Here is a 21,734-nt window from a genome sequence, read left to right on the forward strand (position 1 = left end):
ACCTGCTGAGTCATGTTTCTTCTATTTTGGAACTAACTGTCATTCATTGCCTCTGCAGTCAATAATGCCACAACCAATCTTCACCTGAAAATCTTACTTGTAATTATTAAAGAATCTCGCAGTTCTACATAAGAACACAAGAAACAAGAGCTAAAGCAAAGCCAATTGCGATCCCTGAGCCCACGCCACTGTTCAGTGAGATCATGGCTGATCCGATTATGGCTTCATCATCAGGTTTATGCTGTCTCTCCAAACCCCTTGAAGCCTTTGATGTTCAGTTATCTTTTAATCCTTGTGTCACGTATTTAATCAATGGTTCTACTTCCACAGTTTGCTTGTGTGAGAATTCAAGATTCATAGCCGTCTGAGAAAAGAAACTATCTCAGGAAGATTTTCTGGAATAGAGGGCTGTAAATATAAGGAGAGATCAGACAGGCTGCATTTATTCTCACTGGAATGTAGGAAGCTGAGGAGTGACCTTATAGAGAATTATAACATTATGGAAGGGCATAGATAGGGTATATAGTCAGAGTCTTTTCCCTAGGGTGGGGGAATGTGAAGCGAGAGACCATAGATTTAAGTTGAGAGGGGATAATTCTGACAACTTTCCATTCATCTAAAGGAGATCTGAGGGGCAAGTTTATTACACAGAGGATAGTGATTCCATAGGATGAGCTGCCCAGAAGAAGTAGTGGTGGCAGTTACAATTATAATGTTTAAAAGGCATTTAGACAGATACTTGGATAGGAAAGAAGTAGAGGATACAGACCTAGTGCAGGGCAATTGGGATTAGCATAAATTTGCATCAGGATTGGCATGGACAAGTGTAGCCAAAGGGCCCATTTCTGCACTGTACACTCTATGGCTCTATGACTCAAGCCTGTCTTAAAAGACTAACCATTATTCTATGCCCTGTTGTCCCAGGTACCCCAACTAAGGGAAACATCCTCTCAATATCCATCCTCAGAAGTCCATATGCTACAATACAATTACTACTGACTCTTCTAAACTCCAATGAGTATAGGCCCAACCTGCTCATACTTTCTTTGTATGTCAACCCCTTATCACAGAAACCAACCTGGTTAACCTTCCCGCAACACTCTTTAAATATGCAAATGAACATTGTACACAGTACTTCAGGTGCCGTGTCATCAATGCCCTTTACGGTTACATCAAAGTTTCCCTACTTTTATGTTCCATATCCCCTGAGATTAAGAGCCAGCATTCTATTAGTCTTCCTATCTGTCTGTGTTTCTTTCTTTCGAACCCACAGAACCCCAGGATCTGAGAGGAGCCAGCAGATCTGTGTTCTGTTGAGTGACTGCCATTCCCCTTTTGTGGCAGCTCGGCAACATTAGTAAATTGTTGCAGGACAGATCATCAGGATATTCTGACCCTGCAAGCCCCTTTGAGCACTGATATCCACAAGCGTGATGCCAGTAGTCTGAATTTCCCTCACAGCAGACTGAGTTGTCACACTGCCTGTACTAGAGTAGAAGCTAGATAATAGTTGTTGCATAATATTTGGAACTTATTGATGGAGTTTATTGGTGACCATTGAGCAGTGGGCAATGAATAGCAGGAAACTGCATTAACTGATCATGACCACTTCTGTGAGGTCATTGGACTCAATGCTGCATTGCATCCAGTCCTTGGGACTTGATTCCAGCCTGCAGGTATCAAAGATATTGTCTACAGAATCTTCTAATCTTCTGCGTATGGAGCATTACTTATGTCCTCTACACCCCTTGCCTTAAAGCTTTCAGTGTTGTTTTGGAAAATCTTGGACCCAATTTCTGATGCGGCAGTGTCAGAATTTCTACCTCAATGATTCCCACCACCTGCTACAACCACAATGCACCTCCCTTGCAAGGATTGCAGACAGATTATAAATACTACAAGCTGCTTTAATTGGTGCTAGCTACTCACAATATTGACTTCCTGCTGAGAAGTGCAACCACTCAACCATGTGGTTAGTGCATGCACATTGGCAGGCTGGGTGAATTTGGTGTACATCAGAAATAACAGATGTGGTTTTATTGCACATTATGATCATGGCACCTGTTTTAGAAGGCTATCAAATTTAACCCTCTTGATCTCTGGGTTTCTTTCCAAGTTACCATATACCATATAATAACAAGATAATACTTCCTCAAAAGATTTAATTCTTAGAGAGTGGCCAAAAGTTCAATCTGAAAACTAACTAATCTTTCTTTCCTATTTCCTAACTGTGAATAATATTTTAACTTCAATAATTTTAACATGAATAAAATTGTAAGACAATAACTCACCTCTGAACTATTTGGTTAAAAACTGTCTTTTAAACTGTGTTGCTGGACTATTAAAGTCATTTGTTGTATTTATAGATATAAATGCAAAATTGAAGAACAGCCAGAAAGAACAACTGGAAGGAAACATACTGCACCAATGCTAACAAGAACAAATTTTAACAATGGTTAAAATTAATTACCTAACTAGTTCTGAGGCATATTATTGCATGACTTGTATCCTGTGACAACTTCATACTGACCAAAACCTTGCATACAGGTTTAATTACTTGAAAAGATCTCATAAGGAGACAAAGCAAAAATGATTTTTATGTAGATTTACATTTTGTAAGATTTGTTCCAAATGGTACTTGAATTGTCGGAAAAAAAGTAACTAAATGGCAGTAAAACAAGAAAAGGGAAGGAAAATCCTATGAAGTGGATTTTCCCCCACAATGCCATGGGCATTATGGTGTAAGCTGAGAACAATAGGAGAGAAAACGGTGGAAAATTATGGAACCTATAAATTAATAAGCACATGGGAAATCATTATATGGCAATAAACTATCCAGAACAACAAGCTATTTCCTTGATAGATGTCCCTCATCATGGATTCTCCATTGTTAACAATCACCTGAGGTAAAGTTCTGTAAAATGTCTCTCAGGCTGCATTGACTAATTACCCAGAAATTTCATAATCATTGTGAACACATCTGTTATATAAATCTAGTAAGGTATCTCAAGGAATGTCATTTCCATTGTCCCAGAAATAATAGAATTAACTTTGTCAGTACTCGCCCCAACAATATTAAATTCAGTGAAAAAAAAATCAAAAAAACTTCACATGCTGGAAATCTAAGACAAAAACAGAAAATGCTGGAAATACTCAGCACTAACAAGGAGTCTCTGACCTGAAATGTTAACTCTATTTCTCTTCCCACAGATGCAGCTTGACATGCTGACTATTTACAACATTTTCTGTTTTCATCTGAAGTTCTATTCCTTGTCAAATTTTATCCATCTTTGAGATTGTTAATCTGCTACTGATTTTCACTACAATATTGGCAAGCATAATTATTTTCAATGGCAGTTACACTTTAGTCACGTCAATTCTACGGTCATACCATTTATAATGTTCTCATAACCTAATAGAATAGTTTACTTAAAATGATGGCACCACGCATTTATTAAGGTCCAGTTCTGTTGTCCAGCTGAATGAGATTGTAATCAACCTTGTTCCTTTCTTATCTATCCACTGTCAGATAATCCCTTCCTACTCCTACAACATCACTTCCAGTGCCCTTCAAGGAGTTATTGACTCCTACTTCTCTTCTAAGTGTTGTTTCTCAAAATTCTCATCTAAAAGTACCTCAGATCGCACACATGAAAATACTCATCTATAGTTCAATACCAACCTTGCTATCATTTCTTATTTGTAGCCTGCTTGTTCAAATCTAATCTAAAATGAACTGAAATTTCATCAAATAATAGTATGAGAAGATAGAAGCTATTGTTTTTAGTCTCCTTCATAAGCTTCATTCTAACCCCAGTGACTCTATCCTTGTCCCTGGAAAATGTCTGAAAATGAACCAGGCTAATTGCAGTCTTTGTGTAATTCTTCACATGAAGATAAGGTTTGAATCACATATCTGTAAAGACTGCCTTTTCCCCACTCCACCTCTTTGTCAAGCTCATCTGTAGTTCAGATCTTCCACCATGATGTTTTTACCCCTGGGTTTGACTATTCTTGGCCAGTGTCCCTTCTTTCACCCTCCTTAAACTTAAGCTCATTCAAGACTGTGGCATGTGCTCTTACTTGCACATCCCTGGTATGATTTATAGCATCATTGACAGCTAGGCTTTCAAGTCTGGAGCCCAGTGTTTCAGATGTTCCTCGATAAACTTCTCTGTCTCTGGTTTCTCCAATAGCGTGCTTCATAGAATATGCCTCTATAACTAAATTTTTGGGTTCCTGCCCTAAACTCTCTTTGTGCGGCTTAGGTTCATCATTTATTTGATGATTCTCCTGTGAAGCACCTTAATGCAGTTCACAATGTTAAAAATTCTTCTTAAAAGCAAGATGATGATCTTGCTGTTGTTAAGAAGCCTCATTTGCCATCTGTAGTATGAGAGGCCAGGGGTCAGATGACAGTGACAAGACTACTGACCCCCATGGTCGGATGATAGCATTGTCTATCGGGTCGGAATCTACTCCATTGTCAATCAAGGGTCCGGCTCCGCCCCACCCATTAAGAACACACCTAAGGATTGGCTTGTAACCCACCTTTGTTCTTGACCCTGAATCATTGGCTTGTTTGAATTACCTGAGTGGGCTCCACCCAGCTACAGCCCTATAAAAGATGGTACATGTGGGCAGCTCTCCCTCTTTTCCGATTGCTGCCTGGGTCGAGACCACGGGTGAGAGGGTGCACTTCCACAGGGGTCTAGGAGCATCCTAATTAGATTCCCAGTAGCATAGAGCCGTTGTTTGTCCAGATTCAGGGGGTTCAGACAATGTATTTGTTCATTTCCTAATCATTTGTACTAGTTCGTTGCACGTGTGTGTGTGTGTGTGTGTGTGCGCGTGTGCATGTTGTGAATCCCCCACGTTTCGCGATCACCCGAGTGTAAGTGTGCATTTGTTCCTTCACATTCTGTTCCCGCGTCTGTCTTTGTAAATAAAATTCTCCTTTTTAAATTACAAAGGCTGTGTGTCCAGATACCTCTATCTTTAAGATCCAAAAGAACCTTTCTCATAACACCATCAAATTACCAAACGTTGCAATCGATGGATTGAAAATGGACCAATAGTTTACTAATGTTAGAGAAACAAGGGACTGCAGATGATGGAATCTAGATGAAAAACACAATGATGCTGAAGGAACTCAGCAGGCCAGGCACTCAGCAGGTTAATGTGCCTTCTCATGGACAAAAACTCAGAAAATCTATCCTATAACTCACATCAGGGATTAACTAAAACTCATATCTTGAAACTAGATTAGAAACCAGGCAAAATTATGATTACCAAGATTAAACACTAAATTGATAATTAATTAATATTTAAATAAATACATTAAGGCAAGACAGGTGACGTGAGGTATCTGTGGTATGTGGGGGCTGATGGAAACCATTATATCCCATGGTGACATCGTCTACAGTAATGATGCAGCTTGAGGAAGCTTGGCTCAGAGTTCATGAGCTGGAGTCTGAGATTGAGGCACTATGATGCATCAGGGAGGGAAAAGTAACCTTGATGCTTTACTCCTAGAGACAATCATACCTCTGAGATTAAGTGCTGCAGAATTGGTCAGTCAAGAGGGAAAGAGGGCATGAACGTGTGAGACAATCATATGGTATCAGGAAGCAGTGCTGGAGAAAACTCAGCTTTTGCATGTCCAACTGGTGTGAAATTCCAACAGTCTGCATGAACAAAAGCACAAACTGCAGGAAGGATGAGCAAACTGACTGCAGCATCATGCTAACAGGAGCTATTCAGGTTGGGAGAGTTAAAAAGAATGCAGTAGTGATTTAAACTTATTTAAATGAGCCTTTTCTTCATAATCTGGAGTATTAGATTTTAGAAGCATCTTGAATATTCTTCTTGAACTTTGTTGGTTTCTTTTTTAGTAAAGGATTTTCAATATTGTAACTAATTCTGAAAATGTAGCTCACCAGTGAGAGTATTGGTTAATAAGTTATTAGAATGATGTTGATGAAACACTTGTGATCGGGTACAAGTATTGTTCATTGTGAATAAACTTTTTCAGTGAAGTGTGACTTTCTTTCCCAGCCCCAAACAAAAATAGAATTTTATCTTTTTTTTCCCTGATGGATATTAACTTCCATTACTGTGCATTCCATATTAATTTTCTTGATTGTTCTAAAGTTACTTTGATGACATCGGTATTCTTTATATTTGTATGCAAGCCACATAATATAGTTTTACCAACAAACCTTGCAATATTCTTGAGAGTAGATAATTCTCTTTCATTTATGGAAACTGTGAGTCCTGGAAAACAAATTCTCAAGGCTTTTCAATAGTCACTTAACTTCAGGACAGGATGCTTTTGACTTTGCAGGACCACATCTTGTTTTAATATGGGAAGTTGTTCATTGAAAGTAGCAGAGCAGCCACACCACACTGTTGTTGCCAGCATCAGGGCTGATACTTTTCCAGTGGGATCGTTAATATGGCCAACACAGACTCACCAATAGCAAGTAGATCCAATCTTATCCGTACAAATTGGTGTTAGCAGATGTACATAGGAAACGATTCAATTTTGGACTTCCATTAGATAAAGTGTGAGCTGTGTTATCCCACCTACTCCAACTAAGAACTTAAGAAATAGGAACAGAAGTCTATTTGGCTCTTCAAGATTCCTCTTCCATTCTTTAAAATCATGGTGGATATTTTACATCACAATTTTCCAGCACAGTCCCATATCATTTGATTCCCCAAATGTTCAGAAATCTATACAGTAGATCTCTGTTTTGAATGTAACTACTGAGCTTCCACAGCGATATAGGCTAGAGAATTAAGAAGGTTTACATTCTCTGAGTGAAGATATTCTTCCATTTCTACTCTTAAGCATCCTAATTCACAAGCTGTGCCCCCAATCCCATACTCAGTCAGAGGAATTATCTTTCCTGCATTTAGCTTGTCAAGCTCTTTAACAAGTTTTGATGAGATCTCCTCTCATTCTTCTAGACGCTGAAGTATACAGTCACAGTTTCCTCAAATAAATCTGGCTGGTTTTGTATACCTACTTTCATGAAGACAGACTCAGAGTAATTGTTTAATTTGCCCGTCAACTGTTTATTTTCTGCTATAAATTATCCTGTCTCTGTCTGTAGTGATCCACATTTGCCCTCGTTTCCCTTTTCCTTTTTTTTACATAGCTTTGAAGTCTCCTGCAGTTTTTATGTTTCTCCCCATTTTTCAGACATATTCTATTGTGACTTTCTTTATCAGTTTCTTTGTCCTCCCTTGCTGAGTTCTAAAATACTCCTAAACATCAGGAATACTATATTTCCTGGCACCCTTATCAGCATCTTCTTTGATATCATAGTATCTTTTATTTCTCTGATATAGCCACAGACAAATCACTTCATTACTTTTTTAAATGCTCATCATTGTCCTTCAATATATTCTTTCAATCAACTACAAATAATTTTCCTCTCATACCTTTGCAGATTTCACTGTTTAGATTTAAGACCTTAGTTTTGCATTGAACTATATCACTGGCTAACCAATGAAAAATTCCATCATATTATGGTCACTGTCCCCAAAGCACTTCTTGATAACAACTAATCCCTTCTTATTGCACAAAACAAGATTCAAAATAGCTTTTATCCCTTGTTGATTCATCAACATATTAATCTAGAAAATGGGTTCCAGTATATTCCATGTACTCCCATTTTATTATGATAAATTTGATTCATCCTGTCAAAACGTAACTTAACGGGTCCCATAATTATAATATTACCCCTGTAACTCAGATGCATACACACACACATCTAATTTCCTGATTTATTCTGCTCCCAGAATTACAATCTGATATAATTTGGTGACCCATAAATAACTCCTACCAAAGTTTTCTGCTATTTCTTAGCATGGCTCACATTGATTCCAATTCTACATCATGAACTGGCAAGCCAAGATCTCTTCTCAACACCTTACTAAACTCTTCTCTAACTGATAGTGCTATATTGACACATTTTTCTTCTTGCCTATCCTGCCTAAAGGTTAAATACCCTGCCATATTTAGTATCTAGCTTGGGTCACCTGATTACAGTGTAAAGACTGAGACTGTGGGAGATTCTTCTCACAACCAAACTAGTTAAATTTTGAATGACCTTTGCAGTGTCACAAGAAGCAAGCACATCTTATTTGTGCATCAAAGAAAATAATTGCTGAATTGTCCACATTATAATAGATGGTCCACATTACAATGTTCCATAGAAATATTATGATACTCCATTGGTTATATAAAAGCTAGTTAATGATTTGTATTTGCTTCATGAGTCATATTCATCTTTAATAGCAACACTTGAAATGTTATTAAATACATTCTAATGCTTCTGGCAATTTGTATTCAATGGTTTTAATTATTATTCTTTCAGCACTGGACAGGCCATTCAGCCCACGATGTTGTGCCGATCTTGATGCCGAGTTATACTAAATATCCTTCTCCTGTGTATCATCCATATCTTTCCATTCCCTTCATATTCATGTGTCTATCTAAAAGCCTCTAAACTCCACCAAACTACCTGATTCAACTGCTACCCCTGGTAACCCATTCCAGGCACCTACCACTCTCTACATAACAAACTTGCCCCTCACGTTGCCTTCAAACTTCCCCCTTCTAACCTTAAACGCATGCCCTCTGGTGTTTGACATTTCTACCCTGGGGAACAGCTTCTGACTGTCTACTCTATCTATGCCTCTCATAATTTAAAAAAAAACCTCTATCAGGTTTATCACCTCTAATTCTGAAATTTGAAACACCATTTTCAAAATATTCCTAAATGTTCCATACATGGACATTGAAAACATCTGAATTTTCCCAATGCCAAATGTTAAGCAACTTGTCATAATTTGTATGTTAATTTTAACTCTTTTTTTCAATAACAGAATTATATTTCTTTTTGTCCAGTTCTCAGTTACAGCCCTTGTAGGATTTTCTCATTAACCTTTTGAAACTTGGTTTAATAAGTTTCTGAGTTGAGTGTTAAATTTAGGCACATACACAAAGGGCCGTTTCCTTTTTATTCACTTCATTAAATTAAAGAAATATCCTCACTGCACAACCCCTATATATACTATAGAGGTTAACAAAACATAGTGAGTACTTCAACCATAAAAATAAGTAGGTCTTATGATCTCAATTTACATTTAACTTAAAGTCTATTCCTTGGTGCAATGTATTATTCCTGATCAGTCCTTAATGATCACCAGGTCAAGCTCTCTTTGTATTCTGGTTTCACACCACTGGCATTTTTAATGTCCTCTGATCCCTTGCTCTTCTGTCCTGTATTAGTTTCAACAGAATAGCTCGAAGACACAATTATTGCTGAATTTACAAAGATTTCCTCTTTTTCTCACCTCTTATGTTGAGCACACCATGGTGAAATATCCCACAAAGCACACTGTCACTCAACATTCCCCTCAGTTATTTTATTTGATCAATCCCTACATTCCTGCACTGATACAGATCCAAAAATAACATGAAGCAGCATTTTGTCAACTTACACTCAAGCTTCCTTGGAGTTTTTTTGATATCACGTTTTACTGATTCATATTTGCATTACAGATTTCTCAACCAAAATGACCTATTCTGAAATTTATTCACAGTAATTCATTTGTGAAGACTTTGTGGAAAAAAATCATTTAATACAGCTAATATTTTCTCATTCTCTGTAAAATTTCCACGTAACTCATCCTAAAATGGACCTATCTGCATTTCAGTACTCCATCTGCTACTTACATAGCTGAAAATAATTCTCTGGATCCCTCTTGGTGTTATCTACATTCTGCTACACTAGTATGCTCACACCTCTTCTAATACCCACTTAAGTCAAATTCAACTGCATATTATAACTTCCCATTCTTGTTTAGATAGTTTTTGATAAAGATTTGGCACTCAAAATTTCAAAGGTTTATTCTTTTCATTCTAGAAAATGGGAGAATATTCCTTGGAAATGACAAACAATGCAGCTAAGTCAATATGTAAGCAATACTTCAATGACATTTTAAAAAATCATCTTGGTCGTCATTGCAAAAAGTTTGCTCTGTATGTCTCTACATTTTTCATTTAGTAACTTTGAATATTCACTTTTGGAGAATAAATGAATAACATAATTCATAGTCAGATATACAAGATATCAACACCACAAATATCTCAGCCAGTCATCAAAGCTGCTACTTTGCAAAGAAAACTTTTTACAATGAGATTTTTATATAATTTATTTTTTCATACTTTATTGGGAATATCTGATGAATAACCAATTAATATTAGCATGAATGACAAAAGATGCCCATCTTTTCCCAGAATATTTGGGCGGCACAGTAGTGTAGCAGTTAACATAACACTATTACAGCACTAGCGATCAGGGTTCAATTCCTGCCACTGTCTGGAAGGAGTTTGTATGTTTTCCCTGTGACGCATGAGTTTCCTCCATTTGCTCCAGTTTCCTCCCACATTCCAAAGACGAACGGGTTAGTAGGTTAGCATGGGTGTAACTGGGTGGCGCAGGTTTGTTGGGCCAGAAGGGCCTGTTACCATGCTGTATAAATAAAGTCTTTTGAATATTACTTGTGGCTAATGATGTTTTACAAATAATATCAAACACTCGGAAGAGGATCAGAATACCTGTATCTTCTGGACTTGTGTCCTGGGATTCGCTTCCTGTTGTCTAATTCTGGGCTGCTCCACCATTAACGTTTGTGTCATGAGCCATCATTCTTTACTCTGGAATTTAATTGTATGTTTTTGGTCTTCACCTTAAAACTTCTCACAACTTAGCCTTTACCTTGTTTTCCCTTTCCTGTTCTCTTGATTCCTGCCCACTAACATTCCTCCTTTGAAGCATCTTGAGATCTTGTGTTATATAAAATATATTGCATTAATATGACTTATGCTGCAAAGCTTAAGGTCCTCCAATCATTATAGCTCATCCATTTTGCATTGGGGATGACCACTGTTGCTCTTTTCTTTACAATTTCCATTTCAGATATATATTATTTTTACATTGTCATGATCAAAACTGCACATTGTATCCTATGTATGGTCCAAGCAGTGCATTGTTAAGCTTTTGGCAATATTCCTTTGGACTTGTTTTCCATTCTGCCTACATGAGCAAAAATTCTACCTGAACATTGATGCAACAAGATGACATCACTCCCAGGTCCTTTCACAGACCTTTCCCTTTTTAATTCAAATTCATTCATATTATTCTTGTGATTACTATTATTTTCAACTTTATATGCAGCATTTTATATTTATCAGGACAACATCCATTTGTTATATCCTTGAATGGCATCTCTGATTTAAGTCTTTTTATAAATCATTGCCTGAATTACCTATTTTGACTTCACTCCTTAATTTGATCTCATCAATTATTTGACATGTGGAAGGAGGAGTAAGTATTGGAGGAAGTCAATCCATATTGGGGAAGATCTCAAGTGGTACCTTATGTCCAGTTATAAAGATGATTTTGGAAAAAATGGTACTTATAAGGTGTCATTTATTGCATCCGTTGCTCCCAGTGCAACCTCCTCTACATCAGTGAGACCTGATGTAGATTGGTTGACTGCTTCGTCGAGCACCTTCGCTCCATCTGCTGCAAAAGCAAAGATCTCCTGGTGGCCAGCCACCCCAATTCCACATCCCACTCCCATACTGCTATGGCTATCCGCAGCCTCCTCTATTGCCACGTTGAGAACAAACACAGGTTGGAGGAAGAACACCTCATATTCCGCCTTGGTAGTCTCCAACCTAATGGCCTCAACATCATTTTCTCTAACTTCTGGTAACCCTTCCCTTCTTCCCCACCCCATTGTCTTCCCTCATTCCTGTAGCTCCCTCACCCCTTCTCTTTCCCCTCCTACGTCCTCACGACCTGCCCATCTATTCCCCACCTCCTTCCCTTTTTCCATGGTCCACTGCCCTCTCCTACTGGATTCCTTCTTCAGCCCTTTGCCTCTTCTACCAATCAGCTCTCAGCTTCTTACATCACTCCCTCTCACCCCCCGCCGCCCCCCCCCCCCCCACCCACCTACCTACCTTCCCCCCCTCACCTGCCAACCTGTGCTCCTCCCTCTCCCCGACCTTATTCTGGCTTCTGCCCCCTTCCTTTCTAGTCCTGATGAAGGATCTCAATCCACAACGTCGACTGTTTATTTCCCTCCATAGATGCTGCCTGACCTGCTGAGTTCCTCCAGCATTTTGTGTGTGTTGCTCCAGATTCCAGCATTTGCAGAATCTGTGTCTCTGCTTTACACATTTGAAGTTGTCACAACTGATTACATATTTGATATTTTGTTTCCTTTCAATATAGAAGGGGGTTATTTAGCCCATCAGGTTCATGTTAATGCTCGGAGTAATCTCATCAGTCCCATTCCCCCCACTTATTTCCCTTGTAATCTGTTCTCTCTCACATCAGCTCCACCATGATTCTCCTACCACACACCTATAGTTCTAGAGGTCAGAATCAAACCTAGGCTGTGGGAACTGTGAGGCAGCCACTCTGTCACCCTCATCAGAGGATCAAAACAGTTAGATTTCACAGACAATAATGGTCTGCTAATCTGTATTTTGTTGATATTGGTTGTGGTTTGAATGTTGACCAAAAGAGCTAGGTTAGCCAGAATGTCAGGCTGTTACAGTTGATCTGAATTTAAAGTAATATTTCAAACTAAAGATCATGCTCTCCATAACACAATATTATTTTGAAACTATATTGCAGCACCTGCAGAAGAGATGAATTATGGAGAATGAAACTCAAAGAACAAGAAAATGTTGTTTTGGGGGAAAAGCTGGAAAATATGACCCAATATTGTAATCCTGGCAAAATATCGGCAAAAAGTTTCCCATTTCTGCAACTTTACACTCCTAAATGAGCAAGAGGCAGTCCTCTGTTGCATTCCATTCCTCATGCACACTGAGGTTGGGTAGTTCAGAGGTTTTAAGGAGAATTACTGGGATGACCAAGTAAGTATCACATTCTCTCCAACATTTGGCTCTGAAGCTAGGGCAAAAAATTGACATTTTGCCAGGATTATAATGTACAATTTCCAGTTTTCCCAGTTTCTCCAGGATTAGCCTGCTTGATTTAGGACAGGAAAGTGAAGGAGAAGCCATTCTAAACCTTGTCATATTCACAAAAGAAATCACACCAGCCTTACCTGCTAAGCTGGCCATTTCATGCAAAGCTGTGCTGGTGGCATTACTCCCTATAATATTTTGCCCAAAGTTTGCAGACTGACTTTATCCAATGGTTATCACGAAGATTTATTGACATGTATTGCTTTATAAATCTATCACAAGATGATGTGCACTGAGAAAGATAAGGCATTTAGCTGATTGCAACAAATAATAAATCCCCAGCTTTAATAATCTTTGCAAGGGTTATTTTCCACCTTGGACAATTGCAGATCCCCAACCTGTGATATTCTGTCTATTAATTTTCATTTAGATGAATGGAATGTTATCAGAATTGCCCAATTTCCCATATGCATTTCCGTCTGGTGTAAACACTCTGATGTAACAATTTTTTCCTTTTGAGATAATAAATATGTGCAATTTTATTCATAAACTTGCCCCAAGTATCTAATAAACAGAGCTAGAATGAAGATAACATATAATTTGGAATTTTTAATACATTTTACTTTTCAAATTTGCCTTTTAGGGCCAATATAGTTTTTCCCAACTCAGCTGATGAATGTTTTGATGACATGCAACGTTGTAAACATCACACAAACAATGAGACCTGTTAAAATGTGCAATTCTTTTCACTCTCTTAATGTGTAAACATGCAAACCTTTTCATCCTGAGTTGTTAAAGTAATTTTTAAATGGTAGAAAAACAAAGCAGACAATACCATGATTCCTTACCTAAATATAGACTTGTGACAGAAAATTCTGCACTATTAACAGAGCACATATATTTCTTTAGTTTGTTGCATATTGATTACAAGTGGCCACCATTGACAAGGAAAGTAGTGAAGGGGAATCTCAATATTCCCTGGTGTCTTACCTATTGATTATAATTAGACCTACACTAGGAACAAGGGATCTGTATTCTTTTCTCTGGGTGAATTAACTATCAATTACAACCAGCTTCTCCTGGCTTGGAGAAATCTAATATCCTTATTTGAACTATGTATTGATTGCAAGTATCCATAACTAACTAAAGGTAATAACTAGAAGACACCGTTTATTGTTCCCAATGAGCCAGCCATCAATTACATGTAGCCATATTAGCAACACTAACTACAGTAAGATTGATTTAAACATGTAAACTAGGATCAGTGCATAAATCTGGAAAACCAACAATTCAGGTTTATTCTACTTAACTTTTTAAAATGCTGCCATTCAGTTCTGGTTCCAAGGTCATTGACAATCTTTCAGCATTTTAACCCAACGGCCTTTGTTCATCAACTTGGAGTTGGAACAGACACAGATCTAGGGTCAACGCTTTCACCCAACAAGTTACCTTGAGTATGAACTCTTGCTCTCAGCTTCAGGAGAATGAGGCCCATTAAGCACAACTGCTGGCATTTCGGATAAGTGATCTAAGCCACAGATCCAAGCAGGAATCTTCTGGTGCTATATAGTTCAGTAGCATAACACACAGTTGAATCAACAATTGAGCAACCAAGATGCCATTTTGTAGTTAGGTATAGTTCAGAACTTGCTCAATGCATGTGTGTATTGAATGCTATCTGCCTTCTCTCTCAGGCTCCACAAACTCAAAATGACCCATTGAAGTTGATTAACAAATGAAAAGTATTCTATTAATGTAGAATCAAATAATAAAGAGATTGAATGACTAAATATGTTCATTTACATTAAATTTATCATATCAAATGTATCTGAAAATATTTATTTTCACACCTTGTGTGTATCAAAATGTGTTAGCACACTGTCATTATTTTGATTAAGGCATTTATGGTACTAATATGAAATAAACCATATATGTAATGAAAATCAAAAGAATAACAGATGCTGGAAGTCTGAAATAAAAATAGAAAATGCTGGAAACATTCAGCAGGTCATGCAGCATCAGTGGAAAAAGAAACAAAGTTTAATTTAAGTCCTGTTCCCTCGACCTGGAACATCTGGCGGTCAAGTGTCTTCTGTTCTACCTGCCAAGGGAGTTCTCAACTGTCATCCTGGTAGCTGTGTACGTTCCATCCCTGACAAATGTTGAGCTGGCACTGGAGGAGCTGAGCACCATGATCAACGGTCATGAGACAGCACACCCTAATGCCTTCCGGATCATTGTGAGGGACTTCAACCAGGCTAGCTTGAAGAAGTCTCTGACCATCTACGACAAACACATCACCTGCAGAACCAGAGGAGTCATCGCACTAGATCACTGTTACACCACCATCAAGGACACCTACCGTGCCATCCCGCACCCACACTTTGGCAAGTCCAATCACCTGGTTATACTTCTACTCCCAGCACATAGGCAGAGACTGAGGAGCGCAGCACCAGTGGAGAGGATGGTCAAGGGATGGTCAAGGGAGGTGGAGGAGCATTTACAGGACTGCTTTGAATCGGTGGACTGGACCATATTCAGGGATTCATCTTCGGATCTGAATAAATGTACCATGGCTGTCACAGATTTCATCAAGACCTGTGTGGACGAGTGTTTGCCTTTGAGAACATACCAAGTCTTCCCAAACCAGAAGCCCTGGATGAACCAGGAGATTCGCAGTCTGCTGAGGGCTAGATCTGTGGCATTCAAGACCAGCAATCCAGAACCCTACAGGAAGTCCAGGTACGACCTATGGAAGGCCATCATGAGAGCAAAAAGGCAATTCTGAGTGAAGCTGGAGACACAATCAGATGCATGACAGCTGTGGCAGGGTTTACACGCCATTACTTCCGATAAGACGAAACCTAACAGTGTAAATGGCAATGATGTGTCACTCCCCGATGTGCTCAGTGTTTTTTATGCTTTTGAAAGGGAGAATACCACAACACCTGTGCAAATCCCCACAGCATCCAGTGGTTCTGTGACCTCTGTCTCAGAGGCTAATGTCCGTAGATCCTTCAAGAGGGTGAACCCTCACAAGGCATCAGGCCCTGACAATACCTGGCCAGGTACTGAAAGCCTGTGCCAACCAACTGGCTGGAGTGCTCAAGGACATCTTCAACCTCTCACTGCTGCAGTTGGAGGTTCCCACCTGCTTCAGAAGGTCAGCAATCATTCCGGTGCCCAAGAAGAGCAGGGTGAGCTGCCTCAATGACTATCGCCTATAATGAAGTGTTTCGAGAGGTTGGTTATGGCTAGAATTAATTCCTGCCTGAGCAAGGACCTGAACTTGCTGCAATTTGCCTACTGCTGCAACAGGTCTACAGCAGATGCAATCTCACTGGCTCTCCACTGCTTTGGAGCACCTGGACAAATGCAAGACATACATTAGGCTGCTGTTTATCGATTGTGGTTTGGCATTCAACACCATCATTCCCTCAGTACTAATAACCAAGCTTGAAAATCTGGGCCTCTGTACCCCCCTCTGCAACTGGATCCTTGACTTCCTTATTGGAAAACCATAGTCAGTACAGATCAGTGATAACATCTCCTCCTCGCTGACTGTCAACACAAGCACACCTCAAGGATGCATGCTTGGCCCACTTCTCTACTCTCTCTACACCCATGACTGTAGCTGAACACAGTTCAAATGCCATCCACAAATTTGTCAATGACACCACTGTTGTTGGTAGAATCTCAGATGGCGATGAGGAGACTTACAGGAATGAGATAGATCGGCTGGTTGAGTGGTGTTGCAACAACAATCTTGCACTCAACATCAGAAAGACCAAGGAACTGATTGTGGACTTCAGGAAGGGGAAGTTGGGAGAACACACATCAGTCCTCATTGAGGGGTCAGCAGTGGAAAGGGTGAGCAGCTTCAAGTTCTTGGGGGGGGGGGGGGCAGGAGGTCGGGTCAACATCTCAGAGGATCTGTCCTGGGCCCAACACATTGATGCAATCACGAAGAAAACACACCAGCACCTCTACTTTGTTAGGAGTTTGAGGAAATTTGGTACATGACCAAAGACTCTTGCAAACATCTTTTGATGTACAGTGGAGAACATTCTGACTTGTTGCACCACAGCGTGATATGAAGCCTCCAATGCACAGGATGACAAGAGGCAGCAGAGGGTTGTAGACTCAGCTGGCTCCTTCAAGGGCACAACCCTCCCCAACTTAGAGGACATCTTTAAGAGGCAGTGCCTGAAGAAGGTGGCATCCATCATTAAGGACACTCACCATCCAGTACATGCCCTCTTCTCAATACTACCATCGAGGAGGTGGTACAGGAGCCTGAAGACCCACACTCAATGATTCAAGGACAGCTTCTTCTCCCTCCACAATCAGATTTCTGAACGATTCGTGAACCCAGAACACTATCTCATTATTCCTCTTTTTTTTGCGCTATTTATTTATTTTTGTAATTTATAGATTTTTATGTCTTTGTGTTGTACTGCTGCAGTAAAGCAACAAATTTCAGGTCAAATGTCAGTGATAATCTGATTCTAATTTCAGGTTATGAAACCTTCTGTTTTTTTATTTTAAAAAATATATCTAGTTTCTTACATGTTGCACAAAAAAAACAATGCAACAAAATGTTGCCTTGGATTAATGGTAGCATTCTTGAGTTAAAATCTTGTAGATTCAGGTCCTGTGCCCAAGGTCTCTGTAGAGAATTGAGCCAGACAACTAAAGGTTGCTGCAATGCTGGAGGATCTGTCCTTTGTGTGAGATGTGTAATCAAACCCACACCTGGCCTTTCAAAAACATGATGTCAGATCGTAATTTGAAAAAGAATGGGACTGGATAAGTTGTGACCTGGCCAACTATCATCATTAAATAAATAATCATACAATTTATTGTTTTATTGAAGACCTTCCTGTGCATGAATTGGTTCCCATATTATAGGCAATGGGTCACAAAATCTACTTCAAAAGTAATTTGTTATCCATAAGAGTACTTTAGAGCATTCTAAATATGTTGAAGTTGTGATATAAATCCTTTCATTCATATTCTATTGTTGCAATTCTAACATATTCATCATGGAAGTCCATTGATTTTATTATTTGAACCAGCTGAAAGCTTCTTTATCCTTGTCGATTAGGTTTTTAAATCTCCATTTTACTCCTTTCGTGTGATTATTTCCTACTTCCTTTATTCACCAAGAATATTGCAGAGAATATTCCCCTCCATAAATGTCACAATAGGAAAAAAGATCCCTCTAACAGAACCACCATGATGTCCTCAGCCAAAAGCAATGCTTTTGAATACATGTTGTTTTAAATGTAATGAATTCTAAGAACAAGATATTATGATTTCTATATTTCCTTATGAACTAGAAAGAGGGCATTCAGCCCATCAGTCTATATAGACTCACAGAGCAATTCCATTTCCCTACTAATTTTCCTTGATAACTATTCTCCCCACAGTCCCAGCAATTCTACCAGCCATCTCGACACTAGGGACAATTTATAGTGGCCAATTAATCAATGAACCTTCATTTTTGGGATGCAGGAGGAAACTGAGCATTCAAAGAAACCCATGTGGTCACAGGGAGAACGTACAAGCTCGATACAGACAGCATCTGAGATCAGGATTGAATCTGAATTGTTGGAGCTCCTATACAATGATATTTTCATGAGACAAAATAGCAGTCGAACCATCCAGCACTGATAGATAAATGATCTATCAAAATAGCATCTCACCACACCCACCCCCATTTCAAGTCCATATATTTTCTACTTTTGAGCACATTTTACTTAACCCATATCTGTTTCCTTTGCAATTTAACAAAATTTCCCTCCCTTCAATCATCATGACCCATCTTCTAAAACTTTCCATTTTGGACTTAAAAATAATTCTCAGTCTGTAAGCAATGGAACTAAAGATGTTTTATAATAATATTTATAATTGTTTGATATTCACTAATTAGTTCCTGTTCAAATGATTTTTCTTTAATAAGATTTAATTTTCATTTAATGCATTGGTTGTGGGTTTTTGCATAGTGCAACTAAAGCACAACTCCTTCATAGCTGAGCAGCCAATCAGAAAAATAATCTGTAATATCAGTGTATAATCTAACTTTAAATCCTCTTAATAGGTACTTAAGCACTACATATAATGTTCTGTTAGTCAATCAAACTATGAAGTGTGCCAATTGTAGTTAATTTTCCTTACAAACTCTGGTTAAATTTTCATGATTCTATTTCAACATCTATAAAAGTTGTATTCCAGTTTTCCTAATATTTACATATATAATATTTAAAATCTCAACTGCAATACTGGATTGAATCTTGCTGGTAAATGCCAATAGTTCTCTGTATAACTGAAGACCCTGAGCCAGTGAATCCGTCAGTTTGCTCTGACACTGGAGACACAAGAGGCAGCAGATGCTGGAATCTGAAGCAACAAACACTGGAGGAACTCAGCAAGTTGAGCAGCAACTGTGGAAGGAAAAGAATTGTTGACGTTTCAAGTTGAAACCCTGCATCAGGATTGAGAGTGGAGTAGCGAGATGGCCAGTGTAAAGAGGAAAGGGGAGTGGTCAGACAGGAGCCTGAGGGGATTGGTGGACAGGGAAAGGGGGTAAGATGACAGGACTTGGGACACAGTGGCAGTTGAATGAGAGATGGAGGCAGAGTGAGAGCACGAGAGAAATATATATAGAGAAAGATTGAGCAGGGTGGGGGGGAAGGGGAGTTGGAGACAGCTGCTGGAAGGAGATAAGCAGGAACATGAAGGGCTACCAGTGCTGGACTCTGATGAGTCAAGGAGGTGAGAATGGGAACCATTAGGGGAGAGGTGAATGGCAGGTGGAACCGGAACCGGATAAGGGGGGGGGGGGGGGTAGAGGATCCCATGGGTCAACTGTGTGCATAGTGGCTGGATAGAACTAGGAGAGGAAGGGGGACAAAGATGGGTGATGAGATCTCAGGGGGAGGTTGAGGGAAAGGGGACAAAAATGGGAGGACTGGAGGAGCATCGGAAGGAGATGGGGTGGGGACACAGTTGTTGAGATTCCTAAGCTTTAATATTGAGGAATCTTACCTCATGGTCCAGCACCAGGTTAAACCATTTGTAAGGTCCTTGAGCCCATGCATTTTAATAGAAATGGACAGCTGCAAGAGAGAAAGGTACAAATTAAGTAAAGTGTTTTTAATTATTTGTTAAATAATTAAATTGTTAAGTATGGGTTAATATTTTTTAATTAACATGTTTTTAATTATTTGTTTCTGATAATTATTTAAAAGTAGTAATGGGTGATGGTATTTTTTTTTAAAAACCATAAACATCAAGAGCATTCAGAACCTTGGGGAGCATGACTGCTATCTAGCAATGATTTTTTTCAGCAGTTTCATGAGCAGGCCTCATTCTACCTCATGACCCAATTATATCAGGCAAGGGTTTGACAATATCCAAGGCCTTGTTGGTCAACTTAAGGATGATGTTGACAAGCAGGTTCTGACAAGGATCTGAATTGGGTAAATGCAGGATAAAGTGGTATTGATGTAGCAAGTGCAGTCAGTGGGCCCCTCAGTATAATTCAACACATTGTTTTGTTATATGCTGCTTCTTCACACAAACTGATAATATTAGAATCATCTTTAGAACATTGGAAATCTACAATCCCAATGCAGTCATCAATTTTGTTCAAATTTACCTAACATAGTTTTACACTTTCTTTAATGCCATAGATTCTTCTGTATGCTTAAGCACGTTCTTTATCAATAAGCTTATTATTCTTCTGAGAATATACTGCAAAGAGAAAATCTTCTCTCATAATTGCATTTTAAGTACATTTATACCATTGCTTCCATCATTTCTGTTGCAATCTCATTCGCATTAATTCATATCATTTCATTTAAATCAGTAGTTGTAAAACTTTGGTGCCCAGAAAATCTTCAAGTTTATAACTATTAAACGTTTTCGGATCTGATAACAAGTGAGAGATATAGCAATGAGGAGCATAATGAATGAAAGTCTTGTCAGCTTTGAGGAAAATAAAGTAATGCACCTTCTGCTTCATCCTTTTTTTTAACTATACATCTCAATTTACTTCCTTTTGCCTTCAACCCTCATCACTTTTGTAATTTAATCATTCCTGCTTTCCATTCTTCAGTTTCTTCAGTGTTTTTATTGTTATATTGCAATGAGATACACAATTCAGTAACAGTCTGTTTAAACAAGTCCAGTAAGTTGGGCAAGGAAATAAAGAAACATTAATGTCACCATTTTACTCTGTGACATTGCATGTGGTGCTAATATAGGAATGAAATGAAAAGAGTTTATCCATTCTTTTTTTATTATTATTATTCATTCAAGATATGTGGGCTTCTCAGGCTGAGCCAGCATTTAATTGCCCATCACTAATTGCCCTTGAGAAAGTGGTGATGAGCTGCCATTTTGAACAACTTACATTGTTACTGGATTCTTTGATTGTTGATGGCCTCTCCAGTATCCTCACTGCCTCCCTGTAAACATCAGCCCAGTTAATCTGTTCGTTTCCCTTGAGGTGCTGCCTGGTCTGATGATCTCAGATGGCCTGCCTTGTATTTTGGATCTGTGCATCATGTATTGAATGTGTGCAGCATGCAATACAGGCATAATTTTATTAGCATAATTTAATGGGAATCTTATCAACTGAGGATGATCAACATTTTATAACAATGGTTAGTAAGTAGTTAGAACTGTTACTTGA

This window comes from Pristis pectinata, chromosome 2, assembly GCF_009764475.1.
Source record: "Pristis pectinata isolate sPriPec2 chromosome 2, sPriPec2.1.pri, whole genome shotgun sequence".
Taxonomy (NCBI): Eukaryota; Metazoa; Chordata; class Chondrichthyes; order Rhinopristiformes; family Pristidae; genus Pristis; species Pristis pectinata.